General features: G+C 41.0%; 1 protein-coding gene across 2 annotated transcripts in view; it reads right to left on the minus strand.

Moving 5' to 3' along the window:
* The window catches only part of LOC118390112 (nuclear receptor-interacting protein 1-like), a 64,013-nt gene extending 40,851 nt beyond the window's left edge, over positions 1–23,162 (minus strand). Inside the window, exons 1-2 of one of the 2 annotated variants that reach the window (XM_035780349.2) lie at positions 22,906–23,162; positions 14,886–14,996 (exon numbers count right to left, since the gene is read on the minus strand). The gene's annotated coding sequence lies outside the window, so the exon portion shown is untranslated. The remainder of the gene's footprint in view (positions 1–14,885; positions 14,997–22,905) is intronic. The other variant, XM_035780350.2, reaches the window with a different exon arrangement.
* Positions 23,163–23,839: the final 677 nt, after the last annotated feature.

The raw sequence follows: 23,839 nt of genomic DNA on the forward strand, positions 1-23,839 counted from the left end.
ATATAGGCCATCACTCTGTTTTATCATGCAATTGCATAGCATATAAAAATGTTGTGCAACATGAGCTCATGGGCTCTCATGAAGTTTGATTACATTTTCAAATCACATTTGCATTGATGTCAGAGTGATTAGAAGGACAATAGAGTGCTATGTATCAGGCAGTTAGCAAGTTTGGTAGGCTACTAATGACCATCAGCAGCATCAGAGCTTGGGGAAGCCTAATTACCGTGACTAAACAGTCACATGGAATTTGACTGCCCTCATGACTCGTGACCGCCGGTGTGGCGGTAATACGGTCACCGTAACAGCCCTAGGAAGGACAGACTGGGAGAGAGAGAAAGAAAGAGAAACAAAGAAAGAGATTACACTACCGAGCCCCAGTGGTTGTGAGATCCCACTTCTGTGGCCTTTGAAACAGAGTTGACCCTTATCAGCTTGGTGAGACCCTTACTGTATGTACAGTAGGCAGAGCAATCCTCCCACGCCTTCATTAAACAACTAGCTACTGCTCCCAAGGCACAAACATTAGCCAATCTACAGTGTTCACCAACACACACAATCAAAAACATACAAGCAGACGCACACACACGCGCACACACACACACACACACACACACACACACACACACACACACACACACGCACGCACGCACGCACGCACGCATACACACACACACACTCACATACTCACCCATCCCACCCCTCCTCAGCTAAGAGGTGAACATTAACTCATCTATTACTCAAAATGTTAAATGGGATCCTTTGCCTTATTTAAACACACACCGTTTTTTTACTTATTTACAGTGCCTTGCGAAAGTATTCGGCCCCCTTGAACTTTGCAACCTTTTTCCACATTTCAGGCTTCAAACATAAAGATATAAAACTGTATTTTTTTGTGAAGAATCAACAACAAGTGGGACACAATCATGAAGTGGAACAACATTTATTGGATATTTCAAACCTTTTTAACAAATCAAAAACTGAAAAATTGGGTGTGCAAAATTATTCAGCCCCCTTAAGTTAATACTTTGTAGCGCCACCTTTTGCTGCGATTACAGCTGTAAGTCGCTTGGGGTATGTCTCTATCAGTTTTGCACATCGAGAGACTGACATTTTTTCCCATTCCTCCCTGCAAAACAGCTCGAGCTCAGTGAGGTTGGATGGAGAGCATTTGTGAACAGCAGTTTTCAGTTCTTTCCACAGATTCTCGATTGGATTCAGGTCTGGACTTTGACTTGGCCATTCTAACACCTGGATATGTTTATTTTTGAACCATTCCATTGTAGATTTTGCTTTATGTTTTGGATCATTGTCTTGTTGGAAGAAAAATCTCCGTCCCAGTCTCAGGTCTTTTGCAGACTCCATCAGGTTTTCTTCCAGAATGGTCCTGTATTTGGCTCCATCCATCTTCCCATCAATTTTAACCATCTTCCCTGTCCTGCTGAAGAAAAGCAGGCCCAAACCATGATGCTGCCACCACCATGTTTGACAGTGGGGATAGTAGGTTCAGGGTGATGAGCTGTGTTGCTTTTACGCCAAACATAACATTTTGCATTGTTGCCAAAAAGTTCAATTTTGGTTTCATCTGACCAGAGCACCTTCTTCCACATGTTTGGTGTGTCTCCCAGGTGGCTTGTGGCAAACTTTAAACAACACTTTTTATGGATATCTTTAAGAAATGGCTTTCTTCTTGCCACTCTTCCATAAAGGCCAGATTTGTGCAATATACAACTGATTGTTGTCCTTTGGACAGAGTCTCCCACCTCAGCTGTAGATCTCTGCAGTTCATCCAGAGTGATCATGGGCCTCTTGGCTGCATCTCTGATCAGTCTTCTCCTTGTAAGAGCTGAAAGTTTAGAGGGACGGCCAGGTCTTGGTAGATTTGCAGTGGTCTGATACTCCTTCCATTTCAATATTATCGCTTGCACAGTGGTCCTTGGGATGTTTAAAGCTTGGGAAATCTTTTTGTATCCAAATCCAGCTTTAAACTTCTTCACAACAGTATCTCGGACCTGCCTGGTGTGTTCCTTGTTCTTCATGATGCTCTCTGCGCCTTTAACGGACCTCTGAGACTATCACAGTGCAGGTGCATTTATACGGAGACTTGATTACACACAGGTGGATTGTATTTATCATCATTAGTCATTTAGGTCAACATTGGATCATTCAGAGATCCTCACTGAACTTCTGGAGAGAGTTTGCTGCACTGAAAGTAAAGGGGCTGAATGATTTTGCACGCCCAATTTTTCAGTTTTTGATTTGTTAAAAAAGTTTGAAATATCCAATAAATGTCGTTCCACTTCATGATTGTGTCCCACTTGTTGTTGATTCTTCACAAAAAAATACAGTTTTATATCTTTATGTTTGAAGCCTGAAATGTGGCAAAAGGTCGCAAAGTTCAAGGGGGCCGAATACTTTCGCAAGGCACTGTATCAACAGCCATTATTAAGGTAGCTATGGAAAATGTGTTGTAGGTGCAACATAAGACAAAAAAAATACAAGGGTTTGAGTGACAGGACTAACTTGTGCCTCCAAGTGGCCACACACCTCTACAAATTGTGCACATTTCCTAAGTAATTTTAATGCACTTTAATGACTCAAAGAAGAGTCTTCAACCAAGTATGGCTGGGTGATATGTCCCAAATATCATATCACACTATATAAAAAAAGTAGGGTGGCAACACATACACTACCGTTCAAAAGTTTGGGGTCACTTAGAAATGTCCTTGTTTTTGAAAGAAAAGCACATTTTTTGTACATTAAAATACCAACAAATGGATCAGAAACACAGTGTAGACATTGTTAATATTGTAAATGACTATTGTAGCTGACTACAATGACTATTGTCACGGAATATCTACATAGGTGTACAGAGGCCCATTATCAGCAACCATCACTCCTGTGTTCCAATGGCACGTTGTGTTAGCTAATCCAAGTTTATCATTTTAAAAGGCTAATTGATCATTAGAAAACCCTTTTCAATTATGTTAGCAGAGCTGAAAACTGTTGTCCTGATTAAAGAAGCAATAAAACAGGCCTTCTTTAGGCTAGTTGAGTATCTGGAGCATCAGCATTTGTGGGTTCAAGTACAGGCTCAAAATGTCAAGGAACAACAAATGTGCTCCTTGAGTGAAAGGGGACGGGGCTAGGTCTGTGTGGAAAGCGGCATGAGAGAGAGTGAGAGCGGAGAGAGATGAGTAAACTATAAAAATGGACTTTACACACGGCGTATCACATTTAACAAACCAAACATTCAAATACCGTTATAGAATGTAATGTTTAAAGCCCAAACCGGTCCGTGCATCAATACCGGCACATCGTAAAGTACGGTCTACCGCCCAGCCCTAACTGTAAGGCGATTTTTTGAGCTCTCCTAGCTGTGCCATTGAGGAACTAGAGCAAGCACTTGTAGTTATTTTGTTTGGGACACAACCCTGCATCCCTGCCATCACACAATTAATGTTGTTGTTCACGCAATCCAAACATGGTCCATTATAAATCAGAATCTGGGTCAGGTGGGCATAATTTGAAAGCTTGTTCTATTGTCAACATGACTAGCTAATTAGAAAATACGATATTGCAGTGTTGGGCTTTCACAATGCAATTCAGGGAACAATATCATAATTTTGGTGCGCATGAGTGCCAAGGTCAGATTAAGAAATCGTATCCCAGGGTATGGCTCCTGAGTGCTGCAGTGGTCTAAGGCACTGCATCTCAGTGCTAGAGGTGTCACTACAGACCCTGGTTCAATTCTGGGTTGTAGGTTAGGTTTGGCCAGGTTAGGCTGTCATTGTAAAATAAGAATTTGTTCTTAACTGACTTGCCTCGTTAAATAAAGGTTCAAAAATAAATAAATAACAAAAAATAGCACAATGCCATCTTGTAACTACATAGTGATCATAAATGCTGACACTGTATATGATGTAAGTTTTATGATATGGAAATGTGCACATGGACTCACAGGTGTTTGGCTTGCTTGTATGACATCAAAGCAGTATTTATTATAATCCTCAATGTCTCATCTTCAAAATACATCGAGTCATCTTCATTTAGAGCATTCCCCTTACTCAGACAACAAAGCATTTGCAAAAGTTGCCCAATTAGCAGGAGAGATGGGGGCAACTTCTTGTCATGCGCGGTGCTCAAGTTCAGAACAGCTGTCAGTCAAAACCCATACAGAGCTGTGAAGCGCCGAAGCAGAGGTCTGACATCATGTATAGCATGTTACTCTACAGTCACTGCATTACAATTTAGGCATTTAACAGTGGCCAAATCTGCCATTTTCAAACTGTACGGGTACGGGTGTAAAGGATCAACGTTAAAACATAAATTGAATCATTAACATTATATATCGTGGATATAAAGATCTCCACACATCATCATTGTTAACAGTTGAGAAAGAAAGCGCTGATTACAGAAATTATTGCAGTTGATATGTAGCCATTGTCAATGGCCTACTTGAGTTGCGAGGTAATTTGCTAAATGAAGGACTGCAACCGCCATGCAAATGTGTAGAATTCGGGGAAATTAGCTTTAAAACTGCAACATTTTCTCTTCGCCAACAAGAGGGGTGTGACCAGTTTGGTTGGGGTTACATGGATTGCGAGGTGGGGGTTTGTTACTATGCCGATTAGTTACATTACCCATCCAGACTTTTGCCACCTAGGAAATTTGTGTGATCGGACCTTCTCAAATAGTACTTAAGTACACTTATATAGCAGTTTGCAAAAAAATAAAATAAATAGATGAAAAGCATCTATTCCAAAGCTGCAGCTTGTGGTTAGAACACATATTTCCATTTAATCAACCAGTCCATTTTGAAGTTGTGATAAAGCGGTCGTGATTTGGCAAGGAATGTAGCTTGTCTACAGTTTTGTTTGTGTATCCCATCAGTTATATATGTTTTTATAGGCAGTAATTATTGTAGGCCTAATGGAAGCTTGGGTGCGCAGCACGTGTCTATAGCGGGAGCGGTCGGATAGAAATTGAGTGAGAGACATGTAATAGACATGGAATGGAGGGAATGTAGGGAGAAGAACTGTAATCACTTGACTAGGTTTCTTTTTTTGTTGTGAGTTGATAATATAACAAATGGAAGGAACACTAGAGTCAACATGAATTAAAAGTTGTTTTAGGCACAGAATGTAACCTGCTACAAAGCAGATTCCAGATGCCTAAGCCCACTCTATGACTGTGGTATAACTTTATTGTCCCCTAACGGTCATTCCACGCAATAGGATTTCAAGTGGTATTTTATGCCTGATTTAAATACCAATAACATCTTTCTATTTGTCACATTCCTGCCTGACACTGTCACACCAATGTCACTGTGGGTCGCGACAGCTCATGATATCTCCACCCGAAGACAGTGAACGTGATAAACTGTAACTAGGCCATTCAGGAGCATTCAATGTCATCTTATTAAGCAACTTCAGTGTATATATGGCCTTGTGCTTTAGGTTAAAAAAACTCCCTAGTCCTTGCCTATGACAAGCATACCCATAACATGATGCAGCCATCACCACGTGTGAAAATATGAAGAGTGGTACTCTGTGATGTGTTGTGTTGGATTTACCTCAAACATAATGCTTTGTATTCAGGACATAAAGTTAATTTCTTTGTCAAATTTTACATTAGTGCCTTTTGCAAACAGGATGCATGCTTTGGAATATTTGTATTCTGTACAGGCTTTCTTCTTTTCATGCTGTCAGTTAGGTTAGTATTGTGGAGTAACTACAATGTTGTTAATCCATTGGGTGGCAGGTAGACTAGTGGTTAGAGTGTTGGGACAGTAACCGAAAGGTTACTGGATCGAATCCCTGAGCTGACAAGATAAAAATCTGTCATTCTACCCCTGAACAAGGCAATTAACCCACTGTTCCCCTGTAGGCTGTCATTGTAAATAAGAAATTGTTCTTAACTTCTTGGTGACAGGGGGGCAGTATTGAGTAGCTTGGATGAATAAGGTGCCCAGAGTAAACTGCCTGCTACTCTGTCCCAGATGCTAATATATACATATTATTAGTAGTATTGGATAGAAAAGACTCTGAAGTTTCTAAAATTGTTTGAATGATGTCTGTGTGTATAACAGAACTCATATGGCAGGCGAAAACCTGAGACAAATCAAACCAGGAAGTGGGAAATCTGAGGTTTGAAATTTCATTTAAGTGATTGCCTATCCAATATGCTGTGTCTATTGGGCCAGATTGCACTTCCCAAGGCTTCCAGCAGATGTCAACAGTCTTTACAAAGTTGTTTGAGGCTTCTATTGTGGAAGGGTGTCGAATAAGAGCTGTTTCACCAAGTGGACTAGGCTGAGGCCAATCAGTTGTTTACTGCGCGGTCACGCGGGTGCGCCGTTCCTTCTTTTTCCTCTGTAATGAATACGCTATTGTCCGGTTGGAATATTATTGAAGATTTGTTATAAAAAGACCCAAATGATTGATTTTAAACATCGTTTGACATGTTTCTACATACTGTAATGGAACTCTTTTGACTTGCGAACAAACGTGCGAACGTGCGAACAAAATGGAGGTATTTGGACATAAATATGGACGTAATCGAACAAAAAAAACATTTCTTGTGGAAGTGGGAGTCCTGGGAGTGCATTCCGACGAAGATCAGCAAAGGTAAGTGAAGATTTATAATGCTATTTATGACTTTTGTTGACTCCACAATTTGGCGGTTAACTGTATGGCTTGCTTTTGTGGCTGAACGCTGTTCTCAGATGATTGAATATTGTGCTTTTGCCATAAAATCTGAAATCTGACACAGCAGTTGCATTAAGAACAAGTTTATCTTTAATTCTATGTAAAACATGTATCTTTCATCAAAGTTTATGATGAGTATTTATGTTATTTGGCTCTCTGCAAATTCTCCGGATGTTTTGGAGGCATTTCTGAACATGGCACCAATGTAAACTGAGGTTTTTCGATATAAATATGAACTTGATCAAACAAAACATGTACACAACAGTGTTACACAACATGTATTGTGTAACATTGAGTCCTGGGAGTGTCATCTGATGAAGATTGTCAAAGGTTAGTGATTAATTTGATCTATATTTCTGCTTTTTGTGACACCTCCCTTTGGTTGGAAAATGGCTGAATGCTTTCTGTGACTAGTTGCTGACCTAACATAATGATATGTTCTGCTTTCGCCAAAAAGCATTTTTGAAATCGGACACTGTGGTTGGATTAACGAGAAGTGTATCTTTAAAATGGTGTAAAATACTTGTATGGTTGAGGAATTTTAATTATGAGATTTCTGTTGTTTTGAATTTGGCGCCCTGCAATTTCACTGGCTGTTGGCGAGGTGGGACGCTAGCGTCCCGAACGATCCCAGAGAGGTTAACTGACTTGCCTAGTGATATAAAAAAAATTGATCTTCAGTTTTCTCCTATCACAGCCCTTAATGAATTCTGTAACTGTTTTAAAGTCCCCATTGGCCTCATAGAGACATCTCTGAGCATTTTCCTTCCTCTCTGACAACTGAGTTAGGGAGGACGTCTGTATCGGTGTAGTGACTAGGTGTATTGATACACCATCCAAAGTGTCATTAATAACTTCACCATGCTCAAAGGGATATTCAATGTCTGTTTTTTTTATTACCCATCTACCAATAGGTGACCTTCTTTGCGAGACATTGGAAAACGTCCCTGGTCTTTGTGGTTGAATCTGTGTTTTCAATTCACTGCTCGACTGAGGGACCTTACATGTGTGGTTTACATAGATGAGGTTGTCATTCAAAAATCATGTTAAACACTATTATTGCACACAGAGTGAGTCCATGCAACGTATTATGTGACTTGTTAATAAGCAAATGTTACCTCCTGAACTTATTTAGGTGTGCCATAACAAAGGGAGTGAATACTTACTGACTCATTTCACATTATATGGTATTGTGTGTATGCCAGTGACACAAAATGTAAATTCAATACATTTTAAAATCAGGCTTTAACACAACAAAATCTGGAAGAAGTCAAGGGGGTGAGAATACTTTCTGAAGGCACTGTAATTCTTCAATCTTCATTAAGCTGCAGTCAGCTGGGTTCTTTAATATTCCCCTGCATTAGCCATGTTCCTCAGTTAGCAGTAGTGACAACAGCAACAGACTCCCCTTGTCCCTTATTGGGACCCTCAGTTTTATCTCTGCTAACGTGATAATTTGTTTTCACAAAGCACTAATCAATACATTGCCAAACCTATTGATTCCACTCAGAGATGGGATAGCTAGCTATATGTTAGCATCTCTTTGCCTATGTCTCGCCCCATGTGTCATGCAGTGAGTATGCAAGCATACTGTATATAGAGACAAGAGTGATACCGGTGGATGCAGCAGCGCGGTTGCTACGCCATGTGGTTGCATACATACTGAATAGCATTAGTCTTTACCTGACATCCTCCTTTAAAAGCAGAGAGAGGAGGTTGACCTGGTGCTTAACTTTCAGCAGAAGTGCTAAGCCTCTGCATGCTAATGGTTACCTACTGTGCTGCTGCACAGACCTGTTGGGTAGCCTCAGAGCACAGTCATCAGCATGTCTGCTGCTGTTCCACTTTTCCCTATGCTTGGCCTAGCCAAAAACACAACATAAGACACTTCCTCTCCAGAAGAAAAAACATGAAATGTATCACTAATGTGAATGTGCAACATCAGCAGGTGAGAACTGAGGAACATGGCCTTATTCTCTTGTGGGTTGAATGTGTGTCAGATGTGTTCATGGGGCCTGTGAGGGTTGAGGGGAGGTGAGGTTTCCTAGGAAAGGCCAGTAAGTGGAACAGTCTAAACCTTTTTGGGGTGTATGTAGGTCAGGCCTGGTCTCCTCATAACCACCAAGGTCAACGCTGCTAAATGGAACGGCAGGTGTCTTACACAGAGCGAGACAAGAGAGCAAGAGGGAGAGAGAGGGAGATGGACAGACCTGGCTGGGCTAAACCACATCTCTGTCTCCCTTTACCAAGTCGTTCCACCTAAAAAAGCACAAGAAAGAGGATTTCGACACCCACCACCTCAGATTGTTCTGAAATGGTTTCTGTAGTTAGAAACAGATAAGATAAGCATTCATGCAACATTATTTTGTTGAAAGATCATTTCAACTGTGAAAAATGTAACTCTTTGATTGCACCCAAATGGACCATTTTCATTTATTAGATTTGTATAATATTAAATAAATATAATACCCAACGTCCAAATTTGAACTAAATCTCTTCTTAACAATGTTTAAGATCCAAATAAAATGATCAAAGGTTTTTCTGGGAAATGAACCATTGGAGTCGCTTGCATTGTCCCCCATAAATGAATGTGAAAGTACCAGGTTTTGCCCACTAGATGCACTGTTCCCTCTATTGCCACACACGTATATGCTGGTCTGTTGTGTTTATTGAATGGATCACAACAGTTTTCTCTGGACAGGGAAACAAATATCACCAAATTCACAAAAAAGACATGAAAGAGTCTGAATAAAGAGATGAATGCGCACACAAACATAGAGAACTGGTATTGTATACTGGCCATTGGGGTGGAATTGATTTGGGGTTTGGGAGGGTCCGTGTGTGGCATTTGACCATTTATTTGGATTCCTCACGTCTTCATCATTGTCAAGAAGAGGTTTGGTCCAAATCGGATGTTGGCTACTTTATTTATTGAATAATATATGAATCCTATAAATTGTTTCATTTCTCAGAGTTCAAATTGTCTTTCAACAATATAATGTTACTGGAATGCTTATCTTATCTCAGAACAATCTGAGATGGTGAGTAATAATAATAATGTCATGGCTTGTTGAAATTAAATGGAATGACTCAGCCCGGTCTGTTCCATCTCTATACATGTAAACACAGTGACACAAGGACTGTTAGGCTGCTACAGCTCTCTTGTGCTCGCTAACAACCACAGGTGTGTGTGTGTGTGTGTGTGTGTGTGTGTGTGTGTGTGTGTGTGTGTGTGTGTGTGTGTGTGTGTGTGTGTGTGTGTGTGTGTGTGTGTGTGTGTGTGTGTGTGTGTGTGTGTGTGTGTGTGTGTGTGTGTGTGTGTGTGTGTGTGTGTGTGTGTGTGTGTGTGTATGCGTGCACATGCCTATCTGTGTACGTGTATACAAAGCATGTTACACAAGCTGTACATTGGCATCAGTTTGTTAGCTACTCTAGTGCTAGCCCCATTCCCAGACATGTAAATACAGTTACACAAGCTGCTGTGTGTTTGTGCAACCCTAATGCTAAACCTTGACGGGAAACAAGGTTATACAAGCTAAGGGTTACTCATGGCCTGCGAACCCTACATGTAAACACTTCTATTAAAATGTCTTTCTGTCTGTCTGAAAAATACTTAGGTTACATTCTGAAAATAACCCTGTATGTTACACACATCTGTTATAACTCAAGTATTACCTTAGGAAACACAGACGTTCCGCCAACTCTGTTTTGTTTTTGAACTCTTCATAAAGCTTCCCTTATTCCATAAAAAAGACTTCTAAATAACAATCCAACCCTTGATCCAAAGTCCAATAACCTCAAACCATCGCCTGCATATGTGGAGGTAAAGAAAAGGGAAGAGGAGAAAGGAGGCAGAGAGAGAAAGAGAGACAAAATACTGAGAGATTCCTGCCTAATGTATCATTACACACTTCATGGGAATCATGGAGTTTCATTGGGATGTGTTAATGTGGTGTTAACACAGCGATAAGGTTGATACATTCACTAGGCAGAACATATATTAAATACATTGGGGGAGACTATAATGACGATTAAAAATACTCTGAAAAGCAGTCAGCTCTATTAAAGAAAGACAGAGTATGGCAGGAGCAGGTACATTTTTATGAGTGGGACAGCTGCTGCTGTAGCCCAGAAGAGGACTCACTCAAGGCAACTGCAATAACATGAATCCCCCCAGCCAGCTCATTGAGGACATGAATCACTTTAGTCACAGACTGACCTTCAAACTGACACATCCTGGGATCGGTGATCGAGAGTCGAGACGATGACTAATCCTGCCTGACCTGCCATTGGCTGCCATTACAATGAAGCATGCAGGCCCCTGGGCTCAGGGGGACTAGTGGGGCTGCTGTTTGTTTGCTCCAGCTCAGATCATGACAGGAGTCATCCGAGGGGTAGAAACTAGGGGAAGCCATGTATCTGCCTGGCTCTGACACATTGACCTCCAACCTGTTTGACCTTGGACTGGCGTGATTAGCCAATAGGACAACCCCTGCAGCTGCATGCTCTGCTTGCATGCTACAGTCAGTCACCCCCTGCCCCCACTTAGTCACATAAGGACTGTTAACGTTGGGAGGGGAGGTTGGGGTGAGGTTCGGTGAAGGATGTCACATGATTGGATCTCCTTCTGGAGAGTTACTTAAAAAGCCTCTTCGGCAATCAGGTCAAGGTCTTAATGCCAGAGGGAGAAAAAGAGAGAGAGAGAGGGGGAGGGGGGAGAGAAAGAGAGGAGAGAGGAGGAGTACACTACTCTTCTGCATTCACAGCTCCTGAAGAGGGAAGGAAGGAAGATCACTAATACACAGGCAGCAGTGGTTCTATTAACAATATTAATCTCTCTGCTTAGTGGACACTTTTATTCAAAGTCAGTTCCATGGTTATCAGTCTCACACATCTTTTTTAAATTTCTATGGCTGCTGGATATTTACTGGCCAAATCCAGGTTAATTGCCTTTACTCAAGGGCAGAGAACAGCAGAGTATGAGCCAGCAATCTTCTAGTCACCAGTCCATTCTCCCTAAGTAATAGGCCATAGCGCTCCCTACAGACATATTTTCTACTCTCTCAAATGGCCTCTCTTTCTCTCACGCTGCACAGGGCAGGCAGAAAGGCTTAGCCCTGGGTGTGTACCACACCTCTCTCCCTGTCTGTTTACCAAGGCAGCCCCCTCACCAGGATGCCCACAATGACATTAGTATTTTAACATTATTATCACTACTTTACTAATAAATGTAAAAGCCCAGATCAGAGGTAAAGCTCAGGATGGAGGGGGGCACGCCGGTGAAATTAAAGAATGCTATTCATCAGTGTGTGAGAGCCTATGCAGTCCAAATATTGTAATGTCATATGAACTCATATGAACTCTTGTCTGAAAAGCAATGGGCAACATGTTATATAAACTGAAATTCTCCCTGTTTTTACATCATCGTACATGTATCTCAGTAGCATATCTGTGCGGTAGGCTATACTGTTGCTCTTATCCTAAACCCCTCTCCAGTCACCACACTCCAAAAAATGTTGCGTTGTTTGAATGGCCCAAGTGCTGGGTTGCAGTCATTGGGCCACTTAGTTGGGTTGTTTTCTTTAAAAAAATCTAGGTTGGGTTCTTGATGATGTGTTCTTGCAATATTACATTTACATTTACATTTAAGTCATTTAGCAGACGCTCTTATCCAGAGCGACTTACAAATTGGTGCATACACCTTATGACATCCCTGGGCTCACCTTATGACAATATGATGCAGCGGGTCAGATAAGAAAACTGTAGGAGTGGCTTAGTAGGGGTGTGGCATTCAGATAGTAATTTTTGGCCATCCATGAGAGTAAATGTCATTCCGGTTAATCTGTTCTGTTGTATTGTTATCTTATATTAAGGTTAAACACTGACACTTTTGTAGCTTTAACCCCACCTAGAGTTGACCGAAGCACTAAGTAACATAATAAAAAAAATCCCCAGTATTGCATTGCATCCGCCGAAGTCGCACTTACGCATTTGTGGTGAAAGGTGGCAGAGCTAGACCGGTGTTTGTCAGACCATGAGACATTCCGAAAATCGGTCTACTTACGAAAACATCTGTAGCATCAAAAGGGGAGACTCTCACGAACACGATGGTGTTCTCCGTTTTGCTCTACGACCCCCACAAGTGTCACGGGACTCGTCTGAAGGTAACCAGTACCAGTTTAAAATAATGAATGGAAGTATGAAGGTAGTTTTGTGCCTACCCCAAAAAGGGTTCAATATGTGTAACTAAATATATACAGTATATATTTCCTAAGCCTTCTTATATCTCCTAGATATAGGACAACCACTGCAAAACCTGGTTTCTTCTTATTTATTTTTTGACTGTCTTTTTTGCCATTTGCAATTTTTGCCATTGTTATTCAATGCGTTTCTCTGGTCTATTAGTAAAGGTCAAATTCAATATTTTATCAAATCTAATGTTTTATACCTAAAGGAGTCCTATAATTCAAAATGAAATAGCTAAATTATCCATTGTAATTATTATAATTGTAATTATCCATGGCCATCTTAAAACAATTCCACACTGTAAGACAGTTTAGAACCCCCCACGCCCCCAACGACATAAACATTTAAGAATGAATGAGTCTTACACAAGTATATTAGATCTAAAAGAGCCTATGCATATCCCAATGTTGGGAGAGTTACCATTTGTTACAATATGTACATAATAATGTAATTCATTGTATATTAAATAGGTAATGTGAAAGCCACGCCCCTAATAGGCCATGCCTCCTGAAAATAACCTATGGATTACATTAAATAAGAGCAAGCATGAAAAGTCAACCCAGCATGAAAGTGAATAAAAAAACAACTGATGGTTAAATAACCTGCGTTTAGGTAATCCAAATAACCCAACATGTTAGGTTATTCACGTAACCCAAATGGCTGGCTTCAAATAACCAAGCGTGTGTTCTGTCCAATATTTACCCAGCGCTAGGTGACCACATAGCCCAAATTGGGTTGTTTTTAACCCAGCATTTTTTTTGGTGCACTCTCCACAGCACAGCCACCCGCACAAGGTGCCCTGTTGCCTGGCAACAGCTCGCCTCATCACTAAAATCCCCAAATCTCCCAAAAGTTATACAATTACAGTTGGTGGTGTGGAGGTGTTGGGGAGTACAGTACATAATAGGGATCGGGTTATTGTTTCTACAGCACTAAAAGGATAAAGGATGTGTGTCTAAAACAAGCAGTGAGTGAGTGAGTGACTGACTGAATAGGGAAATCCCAGCTAGCAGATCCTACTACCACAAACAGACACACAGTCACTGTGATGTCATCAGGATCCTGCTCCATTTGTATTTGGCCCAAGCTCTGTTTTTCCACTCCTTTGGAAAGCCATATGACTCAGATTTCAGTCTGCCCATAGATTAAGACAATAGGGTGTGAGTCGGTGTACGTGTGAGCGTGTGTTAACATGAACGATAATCAAAATATTGACCGCCACACTGTGCACTATGAACTCTCTGGTCGGTGCTCCTGGTCTTGGAGCATTACAGCTATCTACTCTAAGGCCAATGTTTTACACAATAAACATTTTCCCGAATGTGCCCCTTCTTGAGGTAAATAAATATCCCAGTCACAATCCCACAGCACCTACTGTATAGCATATGCACCCCTTCACCTGCCCTCCCCCCTCCTTCCCTCTACTGTCTACCTGTGCAATATATCCATCATTTATTAATACATTCTAAAAATTCCTCTTTAGCTAATTGACTGGAAAAGTTTCTTTCAAACAAAAGCTTTTAAAAGAGAAAGATATAATTAAGTTTCCGGGATCTCTCTGTCCCCTCCTTGTCCAGGGGGCCAGTCTGGGGGCCTGGGGGACGTGTGCTACTCTGTGCTACTCTATGTAGTGTCAGGGAGTCACATACACCCATGTTTAAAGTAGAGGTGAGCTGGGTAGGCAGGCAGGCAACGTTACGTCAAGCCTCCCTCTTCACAGGCTTTTTGCAGCAGACGCTGTGTCCTTGCTTGGGCTGCTTCAAGGTTCCCATAAGGACAGGCTGTTAAGAAGTTGGGAAGGACAGGGCCCCTGTAATATGATGGCTGAGAGGGAGCGCTGTGATGAGACTGCGCCTGCCTTGGAATTTGAATTCTCCGATAGACAGGCTCATGCATCAATCCCTCAGCTTACAAAGACAAACCACTAACCTTCACCAGGCCGGGGACTCATCAGGAATGAGTGGCATTTTCACTTAGCCTGGACGGCTTCTTTCTCCCCCAGATCTAAGCTCTGCTCTGCTCTCAGTCCCTCCACATAACCTGGTTAAAATAAGACACAGTTAAGTAACACTCCCCAGTCCGCAAATATCCTCTGGTGTTTCTGACATCATAATCGGACTTTAACCTTTAACCTTTAACTCCTAGCTGTGCTCTTCAGGACTGACCCTGATGACCAGGACACAGACAAAAACAGGAAGCCTAATGCATTAGCAGCTAACTAACTAGTAACTACACAAGACTAAGTAGCTAACTAGAAGACTTTGGGATAGTCATGATCAAATTCTGTAATTATCAAATGGTGTTATATTGTAGGTCATACTGTAAGTTGTTGAACAGTGTGGCTTTGCTTACAATAACATTATCTTTCATTTCTGAAGGCCATTTATTGGTCTCCTATTTTCATCCTCTTATTGTGATTTCAAACTGATTGTACACACACCAGTAGCCTATTTGTTGTATCTACTTTATAAAGCAATGTGAGTCATGTTTTGATGTATCGTAGCCTATAACTACTTCAGTTAGAAACAATGTATTCTACTGTATTCGTTAGTGTATTTTCCTGTTTCATCTACAGTGCACCCACACACTACCATGCCAGTGGCATTAGCCTGCCCAACTGGCAGTGCTGCAATAGCCACACACACAGTAGGAGAAGACATCTGCAGCACCTCCACAGCCTGAGGCCACCATCTCAACTTCAGTCGCAGGGAGGGAAAGTCAACTCTGCTCTGCTCCTCTGCTGTGACCACCCCAACCAACCCAAGGAGACAGTCAGGTCTACTCACATCAGCCTGTAGGTTTGGGCTTCTTCAGACTACAACAAAACATGGCCTTTATATCCAAATATCATCAGTAGTAAGGAAAGACAGACCAATGGCCACGCACATTATGTTTGGCCTGTGTATGTAACAGTACAAGGTAACTGTGTTCTTCTCTCTTGTTGCCCCTGATTTTGATCGTCACAGTTAGGTTCCACAACTGTTGTTTCTGAAATCGGGTGCCATGCTTTCATGTGGGTGACATGCTTAATTTACCTTCTGTAGCTCAGTTGGTAGAGCATGGCGCTTGTAACGCCAGGGTAGTGGGTAGTGGGTTCGATCCCCGGGACCACCCATACGTAGAATGTATGCACACATGACTGTAAGTCGCTTTGGATAAAAGCGTCTGCTAAATGGCATATATATATATATATATATTTTATATATATCTGACCTGCATCTCTCCCCTGTCTCCGTGGATCACTTTGGGAGTAATTTCAGCAAAGTATAAACCATTTACAGCAATTGCAAACGGTAAGAATCAATGTGTGTGGATAATTGAGCGGCCCTGTCAGTGCTCCAAGGCCAGGGTGCAGGAGGGTTGAGGTGGGAAGGGGAGTAAGGTGGGAGGGGGGATGGGGAGGTGAGGTGGGAGAGGAAGAGTTATCCAACAGATGAGCCAGACAGCCAGCGCCAGTCAGTATCTCAGAGGGCTGCCTGCCTGATCCAGCCTCCCTCCAACTTTCATCCCTCCATTTCGTCATTCCACCCTGCCTGCCTCCAGGAGCCACAGCAATAAAAAAAAGCATTTAGCTGCTCCTGCCATATCATCAAAATGAGTCCCATTGACTTTGGTTCCATCCCTCCCTTCCACACCGCTCCCGGATTGGAGTAGATAGCCTAGGAGAGTTGGTGTGATGAGTTGAAAGCATGACCGACATGACATTGTATTTCTACATCACTAATTCAACATCTAGGCCTATTGTTAGCAGGGATTGGAACCGGTTCTGGGAACAGAACCAAAACCTGGAAAATAAAACATTTTTAGAGGAACAGAATCAGAACCAGAAGTGAACGTGAGCTATACTATTCCGGAACAGAGCCATCATTTTAAAAGCATGGGGACCGGTTAATAATGTTATTTTACATTCCAGACTTCCAGTCCCACAAAAACGCAACAAAGCGCCTATGCAAAGCCCTCACTCAGAAACGTATTCCAGTGTCTGCCTGCCAGATTAAAATCTTTGCCTGTGCGTGTGTAGGCTACCTGCCCCTCCCCCTCCGAAGCATAGGCTACTCTAGCCTATTGACGTTACAAGCGTGATCCAGAAATTAGGAAGAGAGATTTTACATTTTTAAAACCTTTATTCAAATAGGCAAGTCAGTTAAGAACAAATTCTTATTTGCAATGACGGCCTACCCTGGCCAAACCCTCCCCTAACCCGGACGGCGCTGGGCCAATTGTGTGCCGCCCTATGGAACTCCTGATCATGGCCGGTTGTGATACAGCCCGGGATCACACCAGGGTCTGTAGTGACACCTCTAGCACTGAGATGCAGTGCCTTAGACTGCTGCGCCACTTGGGAGAGAAGAATGGATTCACTTTTTCAATGCTATTTAAGGATACTATAGTTATCATGTTTCACATTGGATTTATTAACTACAAAAAGGTAAGACGTGTTTTTAAATCTGGTGTCACTCTTCATACACAAGCTTGTTAGCTAGTTAGCTAGCTCTGGGCCAACGTTAAGCCAACTCTCAGAAGTTCAAAGACATCGAAGGTTCCTCCATAGAGGTTGTTCCTTCGTACGTAGGTATAATTCTGAGGGCCTAATTCAGATAATGCATGTCATAACAAGATGCCCAGCGCTTCAAGCCAAGCCTCCTCCTCCACCTTCTCTTCCACCCACAAAATGTCCCTATAACCTCACACACATGGTTATGGGCTTTAAAAAAAGAATACACAAAGAATACACCTGTACCACATCAGATATAGAGATGAAATGTATTACATTTTGAGTTTGCATCCCAATATTACACTTTATATACATTTTACTGGCTTCTCAGGAGGGAAAGGGGAAGTCAGATCTGTGGAAGACATTTGACTTAGTAGTAGAAACTACTGGAGCTCAAGAAAATGGAGAGTATAGGAGCAAGCTTTGCGTAGGAATTATGTGTGCCAAACAGTTGCTGTTAGATTACAATATTATATATTTTTCTGACCATTTGGAACAGTGTAAACAACACTAAATAAATAAGTGTACCAGAGAGTCTGTCCTAACAAAAAACAAAAGATATACAGAGTACCAGTCAAAAGTTTGGACACACCGTGCTTCTACACCTGCATTGCTTGCTGTTTGGGGTTTTAGGCTGGGTTTCTGTACAGCACCTTGAGATATCAGCTGATGTACGAAGGGCTATATAAATACATTTGATTTGACCTACTCATTCAAGGGTATTTTTTAATATTTACTATTTTCTACATTGTAGAATAGTAGTGAAGACATCAAAACTTTTAAATAACACATATGAAATCATGTAATAACCAAAAAAGTGTTAAACTAATCTAAATATATTTTATATTTGAGATTCTTAAAAGTAGCCAACCTTTGCCTTGATGACAGCTTTACACACTCTTGGCATTCTCTCAACCAGCTTCATGAGGTAGTCACATGGAATGATTTCATTTAACAGGTGTGCCTTATTGAAAGATAATTTGTGGAATTTCTTTCCTTCTTAATGTATTTGAGCCAATCAGTTGTGTTGTGACAAGGTAGGGTTGTTATACAGCCCTATTTGGTAAAATACCAAGTCCATATTATGGCAAGAACAGCTCAAATAAGCAAAGAGAAACGACAGGCCATCATTACTTTAAGACATGAAGGTCAGTCAATCCGGAAAATGTCAGAAATTGCAACCCAAATAAATTCTTCACAGAGTTCAAGTAGCAGACACATCTCAACATTAACTGTGCATAGGAGACTGCATGAATCAGGCCTTCATATTCTAATTGCTGCAATTAAACTAGAGGACACCAATAATAAGAAGAGACTTGTCATGTCTTTGTGAGACACAGAGTAGGTGAACAGATGATCTCCACATGTGTGGTTCCCACCGTGAAACATGGAGGAGGAGGTGTGATGGTGTGGAGGTGCTTTGCTGGTGACACTGTCTGTTATTTATTTAGAATTCAAGGCACACTTTAACAGCATGGCTACCACAGCATTCTACAGCGTTACGCCCTCCCATCTGGTTGGCACTTTGTGGGAATGCCATTTGTTTTTCAACAGGACCATGACCCAACACACCTCCAGGCTGTATAAGGGCTATTTGACCATAAGGAAAGTGATGGAGTGCTGCATCAGTAGACCTGGCCTCCACAATCACCCGACCTCAACCCAACTGAGATGGTTTGGGATAAGTTGGACCACAGAGTGAAGGAAAAGCAGCCAACAAGGGCTCAGCATATGTGGTAACTATTTCAAGACTGTTGGGAAAGCATTCCAGGTGAAGCTGGTTGAGAGAATGACAAGCATGTGTGAAGCTACTTTGAAGAATCAAAATCTAAAATATATTTTTATTTGTTTAACACTTTTTTGGTTACTACATGATTCTATATGTGTTATTTCATGTTGATGTCTTCACTTTTATTCTACAATTTAGAAAATAGTAAAAAGAAAAACCCTTGAATGAGTCGATGTGTCCAAACCTTTGACTGGTACTGTATAAAGCCTTTATTACATAAGACTAAAAACTGTTGCATGCTTTTGAATTGCGATTGATTTATTGTTTAGGATAATTATCCAAAGCTCCCTTTGTAATTTAATTTTAAAACTAAAATGATTGATTGAATTTAAATCATGAATGACTCATAATGCTGTGTGATGACATATATGAATGATTGATACATTAGCCTATAGCAGTATTGAAATAAAGGGCTAAGCAATGAAAATTACACTTATTGATGATGATCATAATAATCATTTTTATAATGACAATAAGAAGCAGATCAAGAAAAAGGAGGGTATAAGAGCATGAGCTACGTGCATATTATGTGTGACAAACAGATGCTGTTAGATTACAATATTATTTTTCTGCCTGATTGAAACAGTGAAAACAACACTAAATAAATTATAAGCAATACCAGTCTGTTTTAATGAAATACAATTGTAAAACCTTTATTTCAGCATCGCAAAGATTATAAACAGGCGAATCTGGGAAATTGCTTTATCTGACATTTTGCCGTTGCATGAGGCCTGGTGCTCACGGAATCAGTAGGCTATTAAACAATCACTCAAACAGGCAACATAAGCAAGACATGTCTTATTTCTGTATATTTTTATGGATGATTTATAAAGCCAGGCACATTTAAGAGTTAGGCTATTAATTATAGACCTAATTAAGTTGGGATTTTCTCTCTCCTCAATTTTCTTAGACAATAAGGCGAGGGCTGTTTCCTCTTCTCGGTTGCTGCTGCATCCACCGCATTGTTCTCAACCCCAATATGCTGGTTAACTTTCCTATTATGCACATAGCAACATAGGGATAGGCGCCAATTTTCCACGCATTGAAGATTATGTTTCAGAACCGCGGACAGCGACCATATCCAACGCGGGGAAAAACGCATTTGTTATAAAATATGAGATTTATTTGTGTTGCACCATTATTTTTTACATATTATAACCATATACAATTTCAGTATCACGTCTTAGAGTGATAGACTGTGCCATCCCTGTGGCCTCTGCAATGGATTAGTCCACTGAGACAGGGATGAATCAAACAGGTGTCTCGTGCACCATGACAAAACAAATTTGCGACTGCTCGACTTAAGAAATCTTGGTCAACCAAAAGCCTATCGACCAAACAATCAACCAGTCGACAAAATTGGGTTAGCCCTAATTTTAATACATACACTCCAGCAAAGATAGTGCATTAATTGCAAAAATTGGAACAACACTGTAACATCCATTTTGGGTGAAGACAGAACCTTGATCTGCTAGACCAGGGTCCAGAGTCCAGTCTTGTGAGCATTCAGCAGACGTAACATAATTTGCATAGTTCTAATTTAAATATCCTCTGATTCTGTGGTGGGATACTGCACATCAATCATCATCATAGACAACAACCCACGGTTACAGCAAAACAAATTGTGTAGAGTACAGTACACTAGCTCAGTGTAGGAGGAATATGGCTGGCATGTGCACCGGATTAGCCTATTCAAGAGCAAGAACATGTTAAATGTGTAGGTTTTAGTTATCTATGGCTCCAGTACAGAGGACTCTACGCAGCTACCGTTGAACATCCTGTACAAGATCAGGTCAAATAATTAAGTAGCTGAAACAATCCACAAAGGGAGGGCTAAAAACCAGACCCCCAGACAGGCTGAGTATTTAAACTTTTCAAAAGTCAGCCAAGTTCACTTCAACAACACTCAGGCCTATATTTGACTAATCCACCCAAGTCTGCTGTAAAAGTAGACCTAGTACACAATTGAACGTGTTGATGTGTTCCAAATGATGAAAAGTAAACAGGTTTGTTGTTGGGAGGGAAGTTTTGCCAGGGTGGCTAAGCACACCTGAAATAACAGTGAGGTCATGCTCTCTCTCTCCCCTGTGACTCCGCTGGCCAACCTTCAACCCCTGACTTTTTGCCTCTCCACCGATCCCATGGTCAAATAGCCTCTGCAGAGTCCCCAAAAATTGAATGTTCCGGTTTTCAGGGGAAATGGAAAGAGAGCCTGTGACAGGACTTCCGCATTTGGGAGTTAACAAGGCGGCACTCCATATTAACTCCTCCTCCACATTTACTGGATTGGCTGAAGAGTGCAGAAGAGAATGTTCCCTGACATTTTTTTTCTAATCAAGACAAGTATGTGGGGGATCTAGTTTAAGGCATTTCTTTCATGCCTGCTACATTAGGTTAATGGTCAAATGCAGCTAGAGGACATCTGGTGATGACTACTCCAAACAGTGGAATAGTTCAAATCCATTCTGCCTGTCAATTGTCAGTAGCCTACTGCTGAGATATTGAATTAAACCATAGCAAACTAAAGAATATATAAGATGTAGATAACTCAATAATAATAATAACAATAACAATAATAATGCAGTAGTAATACAATGTCACCAGTACGTTCTGTGTAGAAATCCACAAGGCTAATTTACAATCTGTTTTAATGAACTGAATATTGAAAACTCAAAGAATTAAGTGACTAAACTTAGCTACGTAGGCCTACATTATCCCAGACACTGTGCCAATGATGAATGAACATTTGAGGCATGCAATGCCAGACATTTTGTCACCTTTGACAAGGAACAAGGAAGCACAACAGATTAATTGAAAATCATCAGCATCCAGTTTTAACTATGAAGCATTATAATGCATTTATAATGTTAAACTACACCAAACAAAACTCTGAAATTATGACTCATTTGGCTACAATGGAGCAGCCTACGAAAGAGCCAAATGTATGTTGACAGTCATAATATCAATACAGGGCCTATTTACTAATGCTCATAGAAATAATATGAATTATCTGTCTTAGTAGGCAGTGGCTATGCGCCTAGTACTAGTCCTATGCAGCATTTTAATGCAGGTTAAACTGAACATATGTATTTGTGGCCTATCATTTTGTAGGCTATAATTTTTACACGTAGGCTAGATAGACTACAGCGAGGACAGTGCAACAATTGAAACAACAAACACTATAACAACAAATGAACAGTGTCACAACAATGAATGGACAATGTAACAATGTGAGAAAAATACGGAATTACAAAGTAGCCAGCACGAACAAGATACATGATTCGCATTGAATCATTAGATTTAGGCGACATAACATTGGCGCTTTCTATGGCAAATAGCTATTACATGTCTACGTGCGGTAATGCGTTTTTATAAGGTCGACAAGGAAATAATCTCTAACTGGCTATAATGTAACCCCGATGCCATTTAACAAAATGGAAACGACATTACCACAGCACTGGGTGGTTTATTACGACTTCTTTACGCAGCGTTTTCACACCGCTATGAGCCCAGAGACTAAGGCTCGAGACACAAACATCATTCAATCCTCAAAAACATGCTGTAAACATGTTAAATCCATGACACACACCCCGTTTGTGCCCTCGCGGATTTTTACAGAGTCGTTAATTTCACAGCCTATTCTGTACATTTAGCTCGGCACGTACCTGCTTGGGTTTGTCTACCCCTCTAGCTGACAGTGGACCCCACTCAAGCGAAAAGGTGCATTATCATTCGAAAGGAGGAAATCCTTCGGATAGTCTCGGTGAAAAAGTCGGATTTCTCGAACGCGGGTTAATTATGAAAAATTGATGATTTATTCCAAAATGCCTCGGGTTTTGATCGAAGTGATCAGGCTCTGCGACCTGTAGTCGAATCTGACGGAATTGCTTATTCTCGGAATCCCCTTGCGCTCGAGCACTCAGCAGAGGCGACACTCCTCCTCTCTGCCACTGACACCCCCCTTAAAGGAGCCGTTTAAAGGAGCAGTGGCATTATCAACCTATCCCTTCCCCTCTCCAAATGTATCGTTAGACTTCATGAGAACGTTTGCGGTTTATTGTGTTTAAAAGTAGTATACAATCAGTTGTATAGCCTATGGTTTATAGACACTTAAATAATGTGTTTATTAATGTTGTATACATAATTATCAAATAATTAACTGTCTATAAATTGGGCCTACTTACAAACTCTTTGCAACCTCTGAAAGACAGCAAGTGAAATAGAATGAAAATGTAACAATCAGCAACAACAGAAAATAGCACAATCAAGTTTTTATATTAATGGTTGTATTACATTATACTGATAGTCTGGGGAATTTAGTACAGTATGTTGTAAATTTCCACGATTACTTAGGCGTAGCTCTTTTTTTCTGTGACATAATCTCTGTGGTATCTACTATGATGGCCCACAGACAGTCTTCTATCTCATTTGGCCTTGAACAACATGTCTCAGAGGACCTGGGGAACATCTCTGTTTTCTGTCATGAATAAAAACACAACATAACCTACTTCTCTTCTGCACAGCCCTTCTTCCAGAGAAACTCTTTTTATTTTTAGACTGGGGGCCTGGAGGGTGAGAGTGTGGGTGTGTAGGGGGGCA

The sequence above is a fragment of the Oncorhynchus keta genome, chromosome 11 (assembly GCF_023373465.1).
Source record: "Oncorhynchus keta strain PuntledgeMale-10-30-2019 chromosome 11, Oket_V2, whole genome shotgun sequence".
In the NCBI taxonomy this organism is placed as follows: Eukaryota; Metazoa; Chordata; class Actinopteri; order Salmoniformes; family Salmonidae; genus Oncorhynchus; species Oncorhynchus keta.